General features: G+C 46.0%; 1 long non-coding RNA gene across 1 annotated transcript in view; it reads left to right on the top strand.

Moving 5' to 3' along the window:
- The window catches only part of LOC143793644 (uncharacterized), a 188,648-nt gene that overhangs the window by 94,945 nt on the left and 80,377 nt on the right, over window positions 1-13,326 (top strand). Inside the window, exon 2 of the long non-coding RNA XR_013220168.1 lies at window positions 13,023-13,211. This is a non-coding gene — a long non-coding RNA (uncharacterized LOC143793644). The remainder of the gene's footprint in view (window positions 1-13,022; window positions 13,212-13,326) is intronic.

Below are 13,326 nucleotides of genomic sequence, written 5' to 3'. Positions count from 1 at the left end.
AAAAACTCAGGGGTCTCAGAAGGAGTGGAAGAAGCAATAGACACCAATGGAGTATCGCCATGAACCCCCCGACAACACCAACTTGACACAGTCATAGCTTTCCAATCCAAAACTGGATTATGGGACTGTAGCCATGGCAGACCCAAAACGACAACATCATGCACATTATGCAGAACAAGGAAGCGAATCACCTCCTGATGTACAGGAGTCATGCACATGGTCACCTGCGTCCAATACTGAGGTTTATTCTCCGCCAATGGTGTAGCATCAATTCCTCTAAGAGGAATAGGAAATTCCAAAGGCTCCAGGACAAAACCACAGCGCCTGGCAAACGATAAATCCATCAGACTCAAAGCAGCACCAGAATCCACAAAAGCCATGACTGAGTAAGAAGATAATGAACAAATTAAGGTCACAGACAAAATAAATTTAGGCTGTAAAGTACTAATGGCGACAGGATTAACAACTTTTTTTAAGCGTTTAGAGCATGCTGAGATAACATGCGTCGAATCACCACAGTAAAAACACAACCCATTTTGACGTCTATGATTTTGCCGTTCGGCTCTGGTCAGAATTCTGTCACATTGCATAGAGTCAGGTGTCCGTTCAGACAGCACCGCCAAAGGATTAGCAGATTTGCGCTCCCGCAAACGCCGATCAATTTGAATGGCCAGAGCCATTGAATCATTCAGACTTGTAGGGGTAGGAAACCCCACCATCACATTCTTAATGGCTTCAGAAAGACCATTTCTGAAATTTGCGGCCAGGGCACACTCATTCCATTGAGTAAGCACGGACCATTTCCGAAATTTTTGACAATACACCTCAGCATCGTCCTGACCTTGAGAGATAGCTAGCAATGCCTTTTCAGCCTGATTTTCAAGATTAGGCTCCTCATAAAGCAAACCAAGCGCCAGAAAAAACGCATCAACATTCACCAATGCAGGATCTCCTGGCGCCAGAGAGAAAGCCCAATCTTGAGGGTCGCCACGCAAGAAGGAGATAACAATTCTAACTTGCTGAGAGGAATCACCAGAGGAACGAGGTTTCAGAGACAGAAACAATTTACAATTATTCCTAAAATTCAGGAACTTAGATCTATCTCCAAAAAACAGCTCAGGAATAGGTATTTTTGGTTCAGACATAGGGCTATGGATAACAAAATCCTGAATGCTTTGCACCCTAGCAGCCAGCTGATCCACACTAGAAGTCAGAGTCTGAACATTCATGTCTGCAGCAGAGCTCCAAGCCACTCAGAGTATAAGGGGATGGAAGAAAAAAAAAAAATACTCAGACTTCTTTTTAATCCCGCTTCTGCGATGCAATAAACATTTCCTTTTGGCCTGGAATACGGTTATGATCCTAGTGGTAGATCTCTGGTGTACCGGCTAAGTCTGCAAAAACATAGGAACTGCTCTAGGGAGGTGGAAACTGGGCTAACCGCATACCTGATCCTAACACACAACTAGAAGTAGCCGGTGAACGTGCCTACGTTGATTCTAGACGTCTCGAGCCAGCCGGAGAACTGACTACCCCTAGAGGGAAAATAAGACCTCACTTGCCTCCAGAGAAATTAAACCCCAAAGATATAGAAAGCCCCCAACAAATAATAACGGTGAGGCAAGAGGAAAACACAAACGTAGAGATGAACTAGATTCAGCAAAGTGAGGCCCACTAATCTAGATAGGCAGAAAATAGAAAGTGAACTATGCGGTCAGCAGAAAACCCTGCAAAAACATCCACGCTGAATATTCAAGAACCCCCACACCGACTGACGATGTGAGGGGAGAATATCAGCACCCTAGAGCTTCCAGCGAGCTAGAAAATCACATATTGAGCAGGCTGGACAAAAAACACTGAAAATGCAAATGATCCAAAGTATGCAAACAGGACTTAGCTTTTCTTGCAAGAGACAGATAGCAAGGAATCAGGAGGAGACCAAATAGGACTGAATACATTGATTCCAGGCAAGAGACTGAGTCCAAAGGAGGACTAAATAGGGAACACCCACAGCTTAATGAAACAGCTGAAGCCCAGGCCTGCAGAAAGACATGACTCATACAATACCATTAGTGACCACAAGAGGGAGCCCAGAAACACAGTTCACAACAGGGTAGTTAGTTCTCAGGCTGTGATGAGGTGTCTAGGGAGTGACAGGAACATCCCACGGCTACTTCTAGTGTTGGTGTTAGGATTAGGAACTGCGGTCAGTACAGATACCACCACCTCAGAGCTCGTCCCATGTTGCTCCTTAACCACCAGGTCATAACAGATAACATGGAATTAGCTGGTCTTTGGAGGAAGGCATGGAGAAGGTTGCTCCCTCAGTGCTCCCTCCGGCTACCAGATCCTGTGGCTCAGAAGGAGGCAGCCTTTTGCAGGGCAGAACTCCTTCTGGTTTCCTCTCCTTTTGCTATGACTTAGTTTCTCACCCTCTACGATACAATTCACTGTTCTTGTCTCTTTCGTAGGATGCTGCCGCATGTCGGGCAAGCGCAGCTCTGTGGCCTTCTGTCAAAGCCTCTGACAGGGTCCCACCCCTGTTAAGGACCACCCTGTCAGCAGCTATTCGATGTTTCTCCTTTCCCTCTGTCTGCCTGACAGGTGCTGCCTGAAGCCCAGTCAGCTTCTGACTAACTTTCTATCCAGACCACCAGTTTTACCTAATTGTGAAGAGTCCCCTAATAAATAGGAGCATAGCTCCCCCTGGTGGACTGGAGTGTGAAGTGTGTTGCATGGTTTGTGATACCTGGTAAAGAGATCTCCTCTATTGCCTTCAAATATAACATCACTCCCCCTGGTGGAAGAATGACATTACTGCAACAACCAGGACCCTGGGGCGCTGCAACATCATGGCGGGATATTTACAGGCCACAATTTCTACTACCGGCAATACCAGAATCAGCCTGTGTTTAGTATCAACTCAACATCACATTCATCTTCCAAACTTCCTGATGACCCGACTGGACGGGGAAACGTGTGGAGCCACAAGCAGCTGGCGCTGAGTTTACTATTATCCCTAGGTCATTATCAGCCACTATGAGGACCAGCAATTATAGTTTTGATTACTGAGGCTATTGTCTGACAATGAGTTCTCTATGACTACTGTCGGCCATTTTATTACCTATTAGTTTCTTCATCTCTACTACCTGACCTATAATCCTGCCTTATCCGCAATGTGGCATAACAGGGGAGCTAGGGAGAGCCGCCGACGGGCGGGGCGCCATATCTCCTGACTTTTACGGTGCGGCCCCTAGGCAGTACCAGATTAGACAATCTGTTAGGGATTTACAGAATTCTGTTTGTCTGGTTTAATATTATACATATATATATGAATTAATAGGGATCTTATTACATGTCAATCATTATTAATGTACGACCCCTGTTACATTATATATTTGCTTTAGCAATGTTTGTTACATAGGTGTATTGGTGCTTTCAACATTTTGAAAATAAAGAATATTTTTAAATGGATTATATGTTCACATGTATCATTAAAACCAAGGAAAATGAAATGATGGAAAACATGTGAGAGAAGGACACTTCCTCTACGCGTTTCGAGCTGCAGCTCTTAGTCCAGTCTACATCACGTTTCCCAGAACCCGGGCTGTTGTCTCCGTGCACCGCGCTCTCATCAGGGCATTTTCCCAGATCTGGTGAGCTGATGTTCGGTGCCTCTGGGTCCTATCCTGGAAAGCTCCTGACTGACCCAGCGAGGGAGCAGCCGCTCATAATGTAGGACTGTGTAGGTCCCCGCTACGCCAACTTGGCCAGCTGTCACAAATATCGCTCACCTGCTCCCGGTCGCATTATAACCCTGCTGACAAGGGAACATGTCCTGGGAGGCTGTAGGAAGGAGAGGTAATCCAAATTCGACCAAATGAGTCCAATCTGAAAACACAGGTTCCACTGGTGAGCACAGCCTTGTAGAGAAAAAAATGGGGAGGAATAGATCCAGCACACCGACCTGTTAATAAAATACCAAACTTTTATTTCGGCATGTCAAGCCAAGGTTAAAAACTTAAAAAAACACCTGACGCGTTTCTGGCACGTTAAATACGCCATTAATCACAGGACATCATTGACAAAATGACCCAGAAAATAAATAGAAAAAGGTGACCAGTCAACAACATGTTAATAATTGCATTAATATGCCCAAGCTGTTACAGTGTGCAAACACCTGGCATAATATTAATAAAGATAGAACAAATCATTCCTTGAATTCATCCCCTTGGTGTGTCTGGCATCAAATTCGAGAAACAAAAATGCTTCACATGAAGTCAACAATTTTTGCTTATTACCTCCACAGATAGGACTATGGATACCATAAAACACATTGCGAGACATCACCTTTGTGACTATTAACTAAATGTTTAGCAGCTCCGGAATGGGCTGCATGTTGGTTATAAATATTAGAGAGCTGTTCTGCTTTTCTCCTTCTGAGTTTGCGGATGGTACATCCAATGTAAATCATTGTACAATGCAGGCAGCAAATGCAATAAACGACATACTGAGTATCACAATTGATAAAGGATGTAATGTCGTGAACATATCCACCTGGTGATTGGAATGGCTTCTTTTTATCAAGGGCGAATGTGCAGACATTGCATCTGCCGCCTACACTTTTAGGAAAACCCCTGACAGACGGCCATGAATTGGGGGTGTGTGACTGCTGAATGAGACTGGGAGAAAGAGAATTGGCTAAACTGCGACCGCTTCTAGCGAAATATCTAAAACCCATCCCAATGATTTGTGCAATGTATCTTCTTGGTTGACAACTTGTAAAGACCTTTTAATAATGGCCTTAATTTGATTGTACTGCGGACTGTATGGTGTGGAGAAAGGAACTGCAGAATTCAATGTGCCGCCTAGGTCCCTTTGGTGTTTGTGATCTGGGGTTATTCAGCACTTTATTATTATTATTATTATTATTATTATTATTTCTTTATATATTTAATTCCATAGTGCTGTACATGAGATGGGGTCACGTGCAGAGTTATAGATATCGTTTACAGTAAACAAATTTACAATGACAGACTAGTGCAGAGGGGAGAGGACCCTGTCCTTGCGGACTAACATTCTACAGGATAATGGGGAAGAGACAGAAGGTCGCGGGTGCAGCAGCTCGGGTGGTGGTGAGGCGGCAGCTCTGGTGGTGGTGAGGCAGCAGCTCAGGTGGTGGTGAGGCAGCAGCTCAGGTGGTGGTGAGGCGGCAGCTAGGGCGGTTCGTGACCCGGCAGCTCTGGTGGTGGTGAGGTGGCAGCTCGGGGGGTGATGAGGCGGCAGAATGGTTATTGTAGGCTGTAGGGTTTCCTGAAGAGATGGGTTTTCAGGTTCCGCCTGAAGGATCCGAGGGTGGTGGATAATCGGACGTGTTGAGGCATGGAATTCTAGAGGATGGGGGATATTGGTGAGAAGTCTTGGAGGCGATTGTGTGAGGAACAAATAAGTATGGAGAAGAGTAGGAGGTCTTGGGAGGACCGGAGATTACGTGAGGGAAGGTACTGGGAGATTAGTTCAGAGATATAGGGAGCGGACAGGTTGTGGATGGCTTTGTAGATCAGTGTTAGTAGTTTTAACTGGATTCGTTGGGGAATTGGGAGCCAGTGGAGGGATTTGCAGAGGGGAGAAGCAGGGGAGTAGCGAGGAGAGAGGTGGATTAGCCGGGCAGCAGAGTTGAGGACAGACTGAAGTGGTGCAAGAGAGTTAGCGGGGAGGCCACAGAGGAGGGTGTTGCAGTAGTCGAGGCGAGAGATGATGAGGGCATGCACAAGAGTTTTAGTAGATTAAGGGCTGAGGAAAGGACAGATTCTGGCAATATGTTTGAGTTGGAGGCGACAGGAGGTGGCAAGAGTTTTGATGTGCGGCTTGAAGGACAGGGCAGAGTCGAGAGTTACCCCGAGGCAGCGGATTTCAGGTGCAGGAGGGATCGTGATAGATAGATCAGGTAGGGGGGATACATGAGATGGGGGACAGATGATGAGTTCGGTTTTGTCTACATTGAGTTTTAGGAAGGGAGAGGTGAAGAAGGAGGATATGGCTGATAGACACTCCGGGATTCTGGAGAGCAGGGATTATTAAAAGAACTATTGATATTGTAATTATTATAACCCCTATCATGTAAAAGTTTTTTGGCAATCTTGCAATCCTGAAGAAGCGCATTTGTGTGTGAACACAGCCTTCTGGCTCTGTTGAATTCCCCATAAGGGATAGCTTTTAACGTGTGATGGGGGTGTTGAGGAAGATGACAAAAGTAAAGAGTTGCCGGAATTTTCCTTTCTGTATACCACGCACCGCGCCCTCATCAGGGCATTTTCCCAGATCTGGTGAGCTGATGTTCGGTGCTTCTTGGTTCTATCCTAGAAAGCTCCTGACCTACCCAGTGAGGGAGCAGCCGCTCATTATGTAGGACTGTGTAGGTCCCCGTTCCGCCATCTTGGCCAGCTGTCACAACTATCTCTCATCTGCTCCCAGTCACATTATAACCTTGCGGACAAAGGAACATGTCTTGGGAGGCTCCTACATCGGACGGGCGGATTGGACAATGGGTTACAGCCTGAGGTGCATGGTTTTCCCTTACCGCTAGTGTATGGCAGTGCCCACACAATGTGCTCCTCTGTCCGCAGCTGTCAGTCATTCTGAACACCCTGAGGGCTGTTGTGAAATTGGATTTTGGGCTCCCCCGGTGGCCACTGGTGGAATTGAACTTGTGTGCATCATCCCCTCTGTTCACCTGTTCCCATCAGGATGTGGGAGTCGCTATTTAACCTTGCTCCTCTGTCACTTCCATGCCGGTCAACATTGTAATCAGAAGCCTTTCTGTGCATGTTCCTGCTTCTAGACAACTCCCAGCTAAGTCGGACTTTTGTCCTTGTTTGTTTTTTGCATTTTGTTCCAGTTCACAGCTGCAGTTTCGTTTCTGTGTCTGGAAAGCTCTTGTGATCTGAAATTGCCACTCTGATGTTATGAGTTAATACTAGAGTCTTAAAGTAATTTCAGGATGGTATTTTGATAGGGTTTTCAGCTGACCATGAAAGTGCCCTTTCTGTCTTCCTGCTATCTAGTAAGCGGACCTCGATTTTGCTAAACCTATTTTCATACTACGTTTGTCATTTTCATCTAAAATCACCGCCAATATATGTGGGGGCCTCTGTCTGCCTTTCGGGGAAATTTCTCTAGAGGTGAGCCAGGACTGTATTTTCCTCTGCCAGGATTAGTTAGTCCTCCGGCTGGCGCTGAGCGTCTAGGGATAAAACGCAGGCTACGCTACCCGGCTACTGTTAGTTGTGCGGCAGGTTTAGTTCATGGTCAGTTTAAGTTTCCATCCTTCCAAGAGCTAGTTCATATGTATGCTGGGCTATGTTCTCTTGCCATTGAGAACCATAACAGTTTGACCGGCCTACAAAGGGTTAAATTAATTGGCAGAGAAAGGAGAGAAAAAAGAAGTCTGCTGAAAATTTTTTTTTTTTTTTTTTTTTTCCTTCAGTTCTGAGTGTGCTTTCAATTGAATCACTTGCAAGTCTGCCTATATTGCAGCCTTCCTCTCTCTCTCTCCTTCTAATCCTGGAATGGCTCTGTGTTCACCTGTTTAAAATGGATATTCAGAGTTTAGCTGCAGGTTTGAATAATCTCACCACGAAGGTTCAAAATTTACAAGATTTTGTTGTTCATGTTCCTATATCTGAACCTAGAATTCCTTTGCCTGAATTTTTCTCGGGGAATAGATCTTGCTTTCAAAACTTCAAAAATAATTGCAAGTTGTTTTTGTCCCTGAAATCTCGCTCTGCTGGAGATCCTGCACAGCAGGTCAGGATTGTGATTTCCTTGCTCCGGGGCGACCCTCAAGATTGGGCTTTTGCATTGGCTCCAGGGGATCCTGCGTTGCTCAATGTGGATGCGTTTTTTCTGGCCTTGGGGTTGCTTTATGAGGAACCTCATTTAGAGCTTCAGGCGGAAAAAGCCTTGATGTCCCTATCTCAGGGGCAAGATGAAGTTGAAATATACTGCCAAAAATTCCGTAAATGGTCTGTGCTTACTCAGTGGAATGAGTGCGCCCTGGCGGCGAATTTCAGAGAGGGTCTCTCTGATGCCATTAAGGATGTTATGGTGGGGTTCCCTGTGCCTGCGGGTCTGAATGAGTCCATGACAATGGCTATCCAGATCGATAGACGTCTGCGGGAGCGCAAACCTGTGCACCATTTGGCGGTGTCTACTGAGAAGACGCCAGAGAATATGCAATGTGATAGAAATCTGTCCAGAAGCGAACGGCAGAATTTTAGACGAAAAAATGGGTTGTGCTTTTATTGTGGTGATTCAACTCATGTTATATCAGCATGCTCTAAGCGCACTAAGAAGCTTGATAAGTCAGTTTCAATTGGCACTTTTCAGTCTAAGTTTATTCTATCTGTGACCCTGATTTGTTCTTTATCATCTATTACCGCGGACGCCTATGTCGACTCTGGCGCCGCTTTGAGTCTTATGGATTGGTCCTTTGCCAAACGCTGTGGGTATGATTTAGAGCCTCTTGAAACTCCTATACCTCTGAAGGGGATTGACTCCACCCCATTGGCTAGTAATAAACCACAATACTGGACACAAGTAACTATGCGAATTAATCCGGATCATCAGGAGATTATTCGCTTTCTTGTGCTGTATAATCTACATGATGTGTTGGTGCTTGGATTGCCATGGCTGCAATCTCATAACCCACTCCTCGACTGGAAAGCTATGTCTGTGTTAAGCTGGGGATGTAAGGGGATGCATGGGGACGTACCTTTGGTTTCCATTTCATCATCTATTCCCTCTGAGATTCCTGAATTCTTGTCTGACTATCGTGACGTTTTTGAAGAACCTAAGCTTGGTTCATTACCTCCGCACCGGGAGTGCGATTGTGCCATAGATTTGATTCCGGGTAGTAAATACCCTAAGGGTCGTTTATTTAATCTGTCTGTGCCTGAACATGCTGCTATGCGAGAATATATAAAGGAGTCCTTGGAAAAGGGACATATTCGTCCTTCGTCATCTCCCTTAGGAGCCGGTTTTTTCTTTGTGTCTAAGAAAGATGGCTCTTTGAGGCCGTGTATTGATTATCGGCTTTTGAATAAAATCACAGTTAAATATCAATATCCGTTGCCACTGCTGACTGATTTGTTTGCTTGCATAAAGGGGGCCAAGTGGTTCTCTAAGATAGATCTCCGTGGGGCGTATAATTTGGTGCGAATTAAGCAGGGGGATGAGTGGAAAACCGCATTTAATACGCCCGAGGGCCACTTTGAGTATTTGGTGATGCCTTTTGGCCTTTCAAATGCCCCTTCAGTCTTTCAGTCCTTTATGCATGACATTTTCCGTGATTATTTGGATAAATTTATGATTGTGTATCTGGATGATATTCTGATTTTTTCGGATGACTGGGACTCTCATGTCCAGCAGGTCAGGAGGGTTTTTCAGGTTTTGCGGTCTAATTCCTTGTGTGTGAAGGGTTCTAAGTGCGTTTTTGGGGTTCAAAAGATTTCCTTCTTGGGATACATTTTTTCCCCCTCTTCCATCGAGATGGATCCTGTCAAGGTTCAGGCTATTTGTGATTGGACGCAACCCTCTTCTCTTAAGAGTCTTCAGAAATTTTTGGGCTTTGCTAACTTTTATCGTCGATTTATTGCTGGTTTTTCTGATGTTGTTAAACCATTGACTGATTTGACTAAGAAGGGTGCTGATGTTGCTGATTGGTCCCCTGCTGCTGTGGAGGCCTTTCGGGAGCTTAAGCGCCGCTTTTCTTCCGCCCCTGTGTTGCGTCAGCCTGATGTTGCTCTTCCTTTTCAGGTTGAGGTCGACGCTTCTGAAATCGGAGCTGGGGCGGTTTTGTCGCAGAGAAGTTCCGACTGCTCCGTGATGAAACCTTGTGCTTTTTTTTCTCGTAAATTTTCGCCCGCCGAGCGGAATTATGATATTGGGAATCGGGAGCTTTTGGCCATGAAGTGGGCTTTTGAGGAGTGGCGTCATTGGCTTGAGGGGGCTAGACATCAGGTGGTGGTATTGACCGACCACAAAAATTTAATTTATCTTGAGTCCGCCAGACGCCAGAATCCTAGACAGGCGCGCTGGTCGTTGTTTTTCTCTCGGTTTAATTTTGTGGTGTCATACCTACCGGGTTCTAAGAATGTTAAGGCGGATGCCCTTTCTAGGAGTTTTGAGCCTGACTCCCCTGGTAATTCTGAACCTACAGGTATCCTTAAGGATGGAGTGATATTGTCTGCCGTTTCTCCAGACCTGCGGCGGGCCTTGCAGGAGTTTCAGGCGGATAGACCTGATCGTTGCCCACCTGGTAGACTGTTTGTTCCTGATGATTGGACCAGTAAAGTCATTTCTGAGGTTCATTCTTCTGCGTTGGCAGGTCATCCTGGAATCTTTGGTACCAGGGATTTGGTGGCAAGGTCCTTCTGGTGGCCTTCCCTGTCACGAGATGTACGAGGCTTTGTGCAGTCTTGTGGCGTTTGTGCTCGGGCCAAGCCTTGTTGTTCTCGGGCTAGTGGATTGTTGTTGCCCTTGCCTATCCCGAAGAGGCCTTGGACGCACATCTCGATGGATTTTATTTCGGATCTTCCTGTTTCTCAGAAGATGTCTGTCATCTGGGTGGTGTGTGACCGTTTCTCTAAGATGGTCCATTTGGTTCCCCTGCCTAAGTTGCCTTCTTCTTCCGAGTTGGTTCCTCTGTTTTTTCAAAATGTGGTTCGTTTGCATGGTATTCCGGAGAATATCGTTTCTGACAGAGGAACCCAATTCGTGTCTAGATTTTGGCGGGCATTCTGTGCTAGGATGGGCATAGATTTGTCTTTCTCGTCTGCTTTCCACCCTCAGACTAATGGCCAGACCGAGCGGACGAATCAGACTTTGGAGACATATTTGAGGTGTTTTGTGTCTGCAGATCAGGATGATTGGGTTGCTTTTTTGCCTTTAGCGGAGTTTGCCCTCAATAATCGGGCCAGCTCTGCCACCTTGGTGTCTCCTTTTTTCTGTAATTCGGGGTTTCATCCTCGATTTTCCTCCGGTCAGGTGGAATCTTCGGATTGTCCTGGAGTGGATGCTGTGGTGGAGAGGTTGCATCAGATTTGGGGGCAGGTAGTGGACAATTTGAAGTTGTCCCAGGAGAAGACTCAGCTTTTTGCCAACCGCCGGCGTCGGGTTGGTCCTCGGCTTTGTGTCGGGGACTTGGTGTGGTTGTCTTCTCGTTTTGTCCCTATGAGGGTTTCTTCTCCTAAGTTTAAGCCTCGGTTCATCGGCCCGTACAAGATATTGGAGATTCTTAACCCTGTGTCCTTCCGTTTGGACCTCCCTGCATCTTTTTCTATTCATAATGTTTTTCATCGGTCATTATTGCGCAGGTATGAGGTACCGGTTGTGCCTTCCGTTGAGCCTCCTGCTCCGGTGTTGGTTGAGGGCGAGTTGGAGTACGTTGTGGAAAAAATCTTGGACTCTCGTGTTTCCAGACGGAAACTCCAGTATCTGGTCAAATGGAAGGGATACGGTCAGGAGGATAATTCTTGGGTGACTGCCTCTGATGTTCATGCCTCCGATCTGGTCCGTGCCTTTCATAGGGCTCATCCTGATCGCCCTGGTGGTTCTGGTGAGGGTTCGGTGCCCCCTCCTTGAGGGGGGGGTACTGTTGTGAAATTGGATTTTGGGCTCCCCCGGTGGCCACTGGTGGAATTGAACTTGTGTGCATCATCCCCTCTGTTCACCTGTTCCCATCAGGATGTGGGAGTCGCTATTTAACCTTGCTCCTCTGTCACTTCCATGCCGGTCAACATTGTAATCAGAAGCCTTTCTGTGCATGTTCCTGCTTCTAGACAACTCCCAGCTAAGTCGGACTTTTGTCCTTGTTTGTTTTTTGCATTTTGTTCCAGTTCACAGCTGCAGTTTCGTTTCTGTGTCTGGAAAGCTCTTGTGATCTGAAATTGCCACTCTGATGTTATGAGTTAATACTAGAGTCTTAAAGTAATTTCAGGATGGTATTTTGATAGGGTTTTCAGCTGACCATGAAAGTGCCCTTTCTGTCTTCCTGCTATCTAGTAAGCGGACCTCGATTTTGCTAAACCTATTTTCATACTACGTTTGTCATTTTCATCTAAAATCACCGCCAATATATGTGGGGGCCTCTGTCTGCCTTTCGGGGAAATTTCTCTAGAGGTGAGCCAGGACTGTATTTTCCTCTGCCAGGATTAGTTAGTCCTCCGGCTGGCGCTGAGCGTCTAGGGATAAAACGCAGGCTACGCTACCCGGCTACTGTTAGTTGTGCGGCAGGTTTAGTTCATGGTCAGTTTAAGTTTCCATCCTTCCAAGAGCTAGTTCATATGTATGCTGGGCTATGTTCTCTTGCCATTGAGAACCATAACAGAGGGCCCACCAGGGACTGAATTGCCCACCTCTTAGTGTACCCCCGCCATCTTCCCTGTTTTTGTGACGGGCCACCTGCAAGTTAACCCCTGAAGTGAGACGCTTCTTGTCTCTTACAGGGGTTGGTGATACAGTGACCCCACAACGAATAAACATAAGTGCAAGTCTTGAGGACAATTATACACATCCTTCTGCAGACTTTGTCTGAATTTTATTTGGTTTCCTTTAATGGGGTAACTACAAGAATTTATCCCTATCTCTTTCTCAGAATATAACTAGTGCAGATCCCACTTGTCAAGAGCCCTCATGTCCTCTCTTACCGGGTCCTTACCTTCAGATGAAGGACCTTACAAGCTTCCTAATGAAGAACACTGAAGTGGTAATCTTACCAAACCTGGACTGTAATATTGATCTCAAAGGAAGTTACTGCTCGGACTGATACAACTGAGATCCATGGCGGCTGACAGGGAGGTTGAACTTAACGTCTGTTCTCTGTGTACCGCTAAAGAACCCCAATCACACCACACATCATCTCGTAATGAAGCACTCCTCCTCCCATCAAAGTTTGTATATTGCAGTCATCATATTACAGAGCACTGTGTACTGACAATTGCTCATTTTGTCTTTCTATCCAGATAATTCTTCTGGTGTTCGCGCAGCTGAACCCAAACAGTAACATGGACTTCCTGGTGACATCACTGCAATGGCTTCAGAATTATGCACGGTATTACTCCAGAAAGAAAATGGACAGAACCATTGTTAGCTGCACCTCCAGGAACAGAAGACGTCCAAAGTTTGTCATTAGCCTTTCGTTAGCTCTTAAGGTACACTCACACACATCTCCCCTGCATAACTCCTAACAGGGCTGGTCATGAGATTTGGCCTCAGTTTCAGAAAATTTTAAGATTACCTACATTCATGATAACTTTGCTCCTGAGG

The sequence above is a fragment of the Ranitomeya variabilis genome, chromosome 1, assembly GCF_051348905.1.
Source record: "Ranitomeya variabilis isolate aRanVar5 chromosome 1, aRanVar5.hap1, whole genome shotgun sequence".
Taxonomy (NCBI): Eukaryota; Metazoa; Chordata; class Amphibia; order Anura; family Dendrobatidae; genus Ranitomeya; species Ranitomeya variabilis.
The sequence above is the reverse complement of the archived record's forward strand: the minus strand, read 5'-3'. Positions and strand labels throughout refer to the sequence as shown.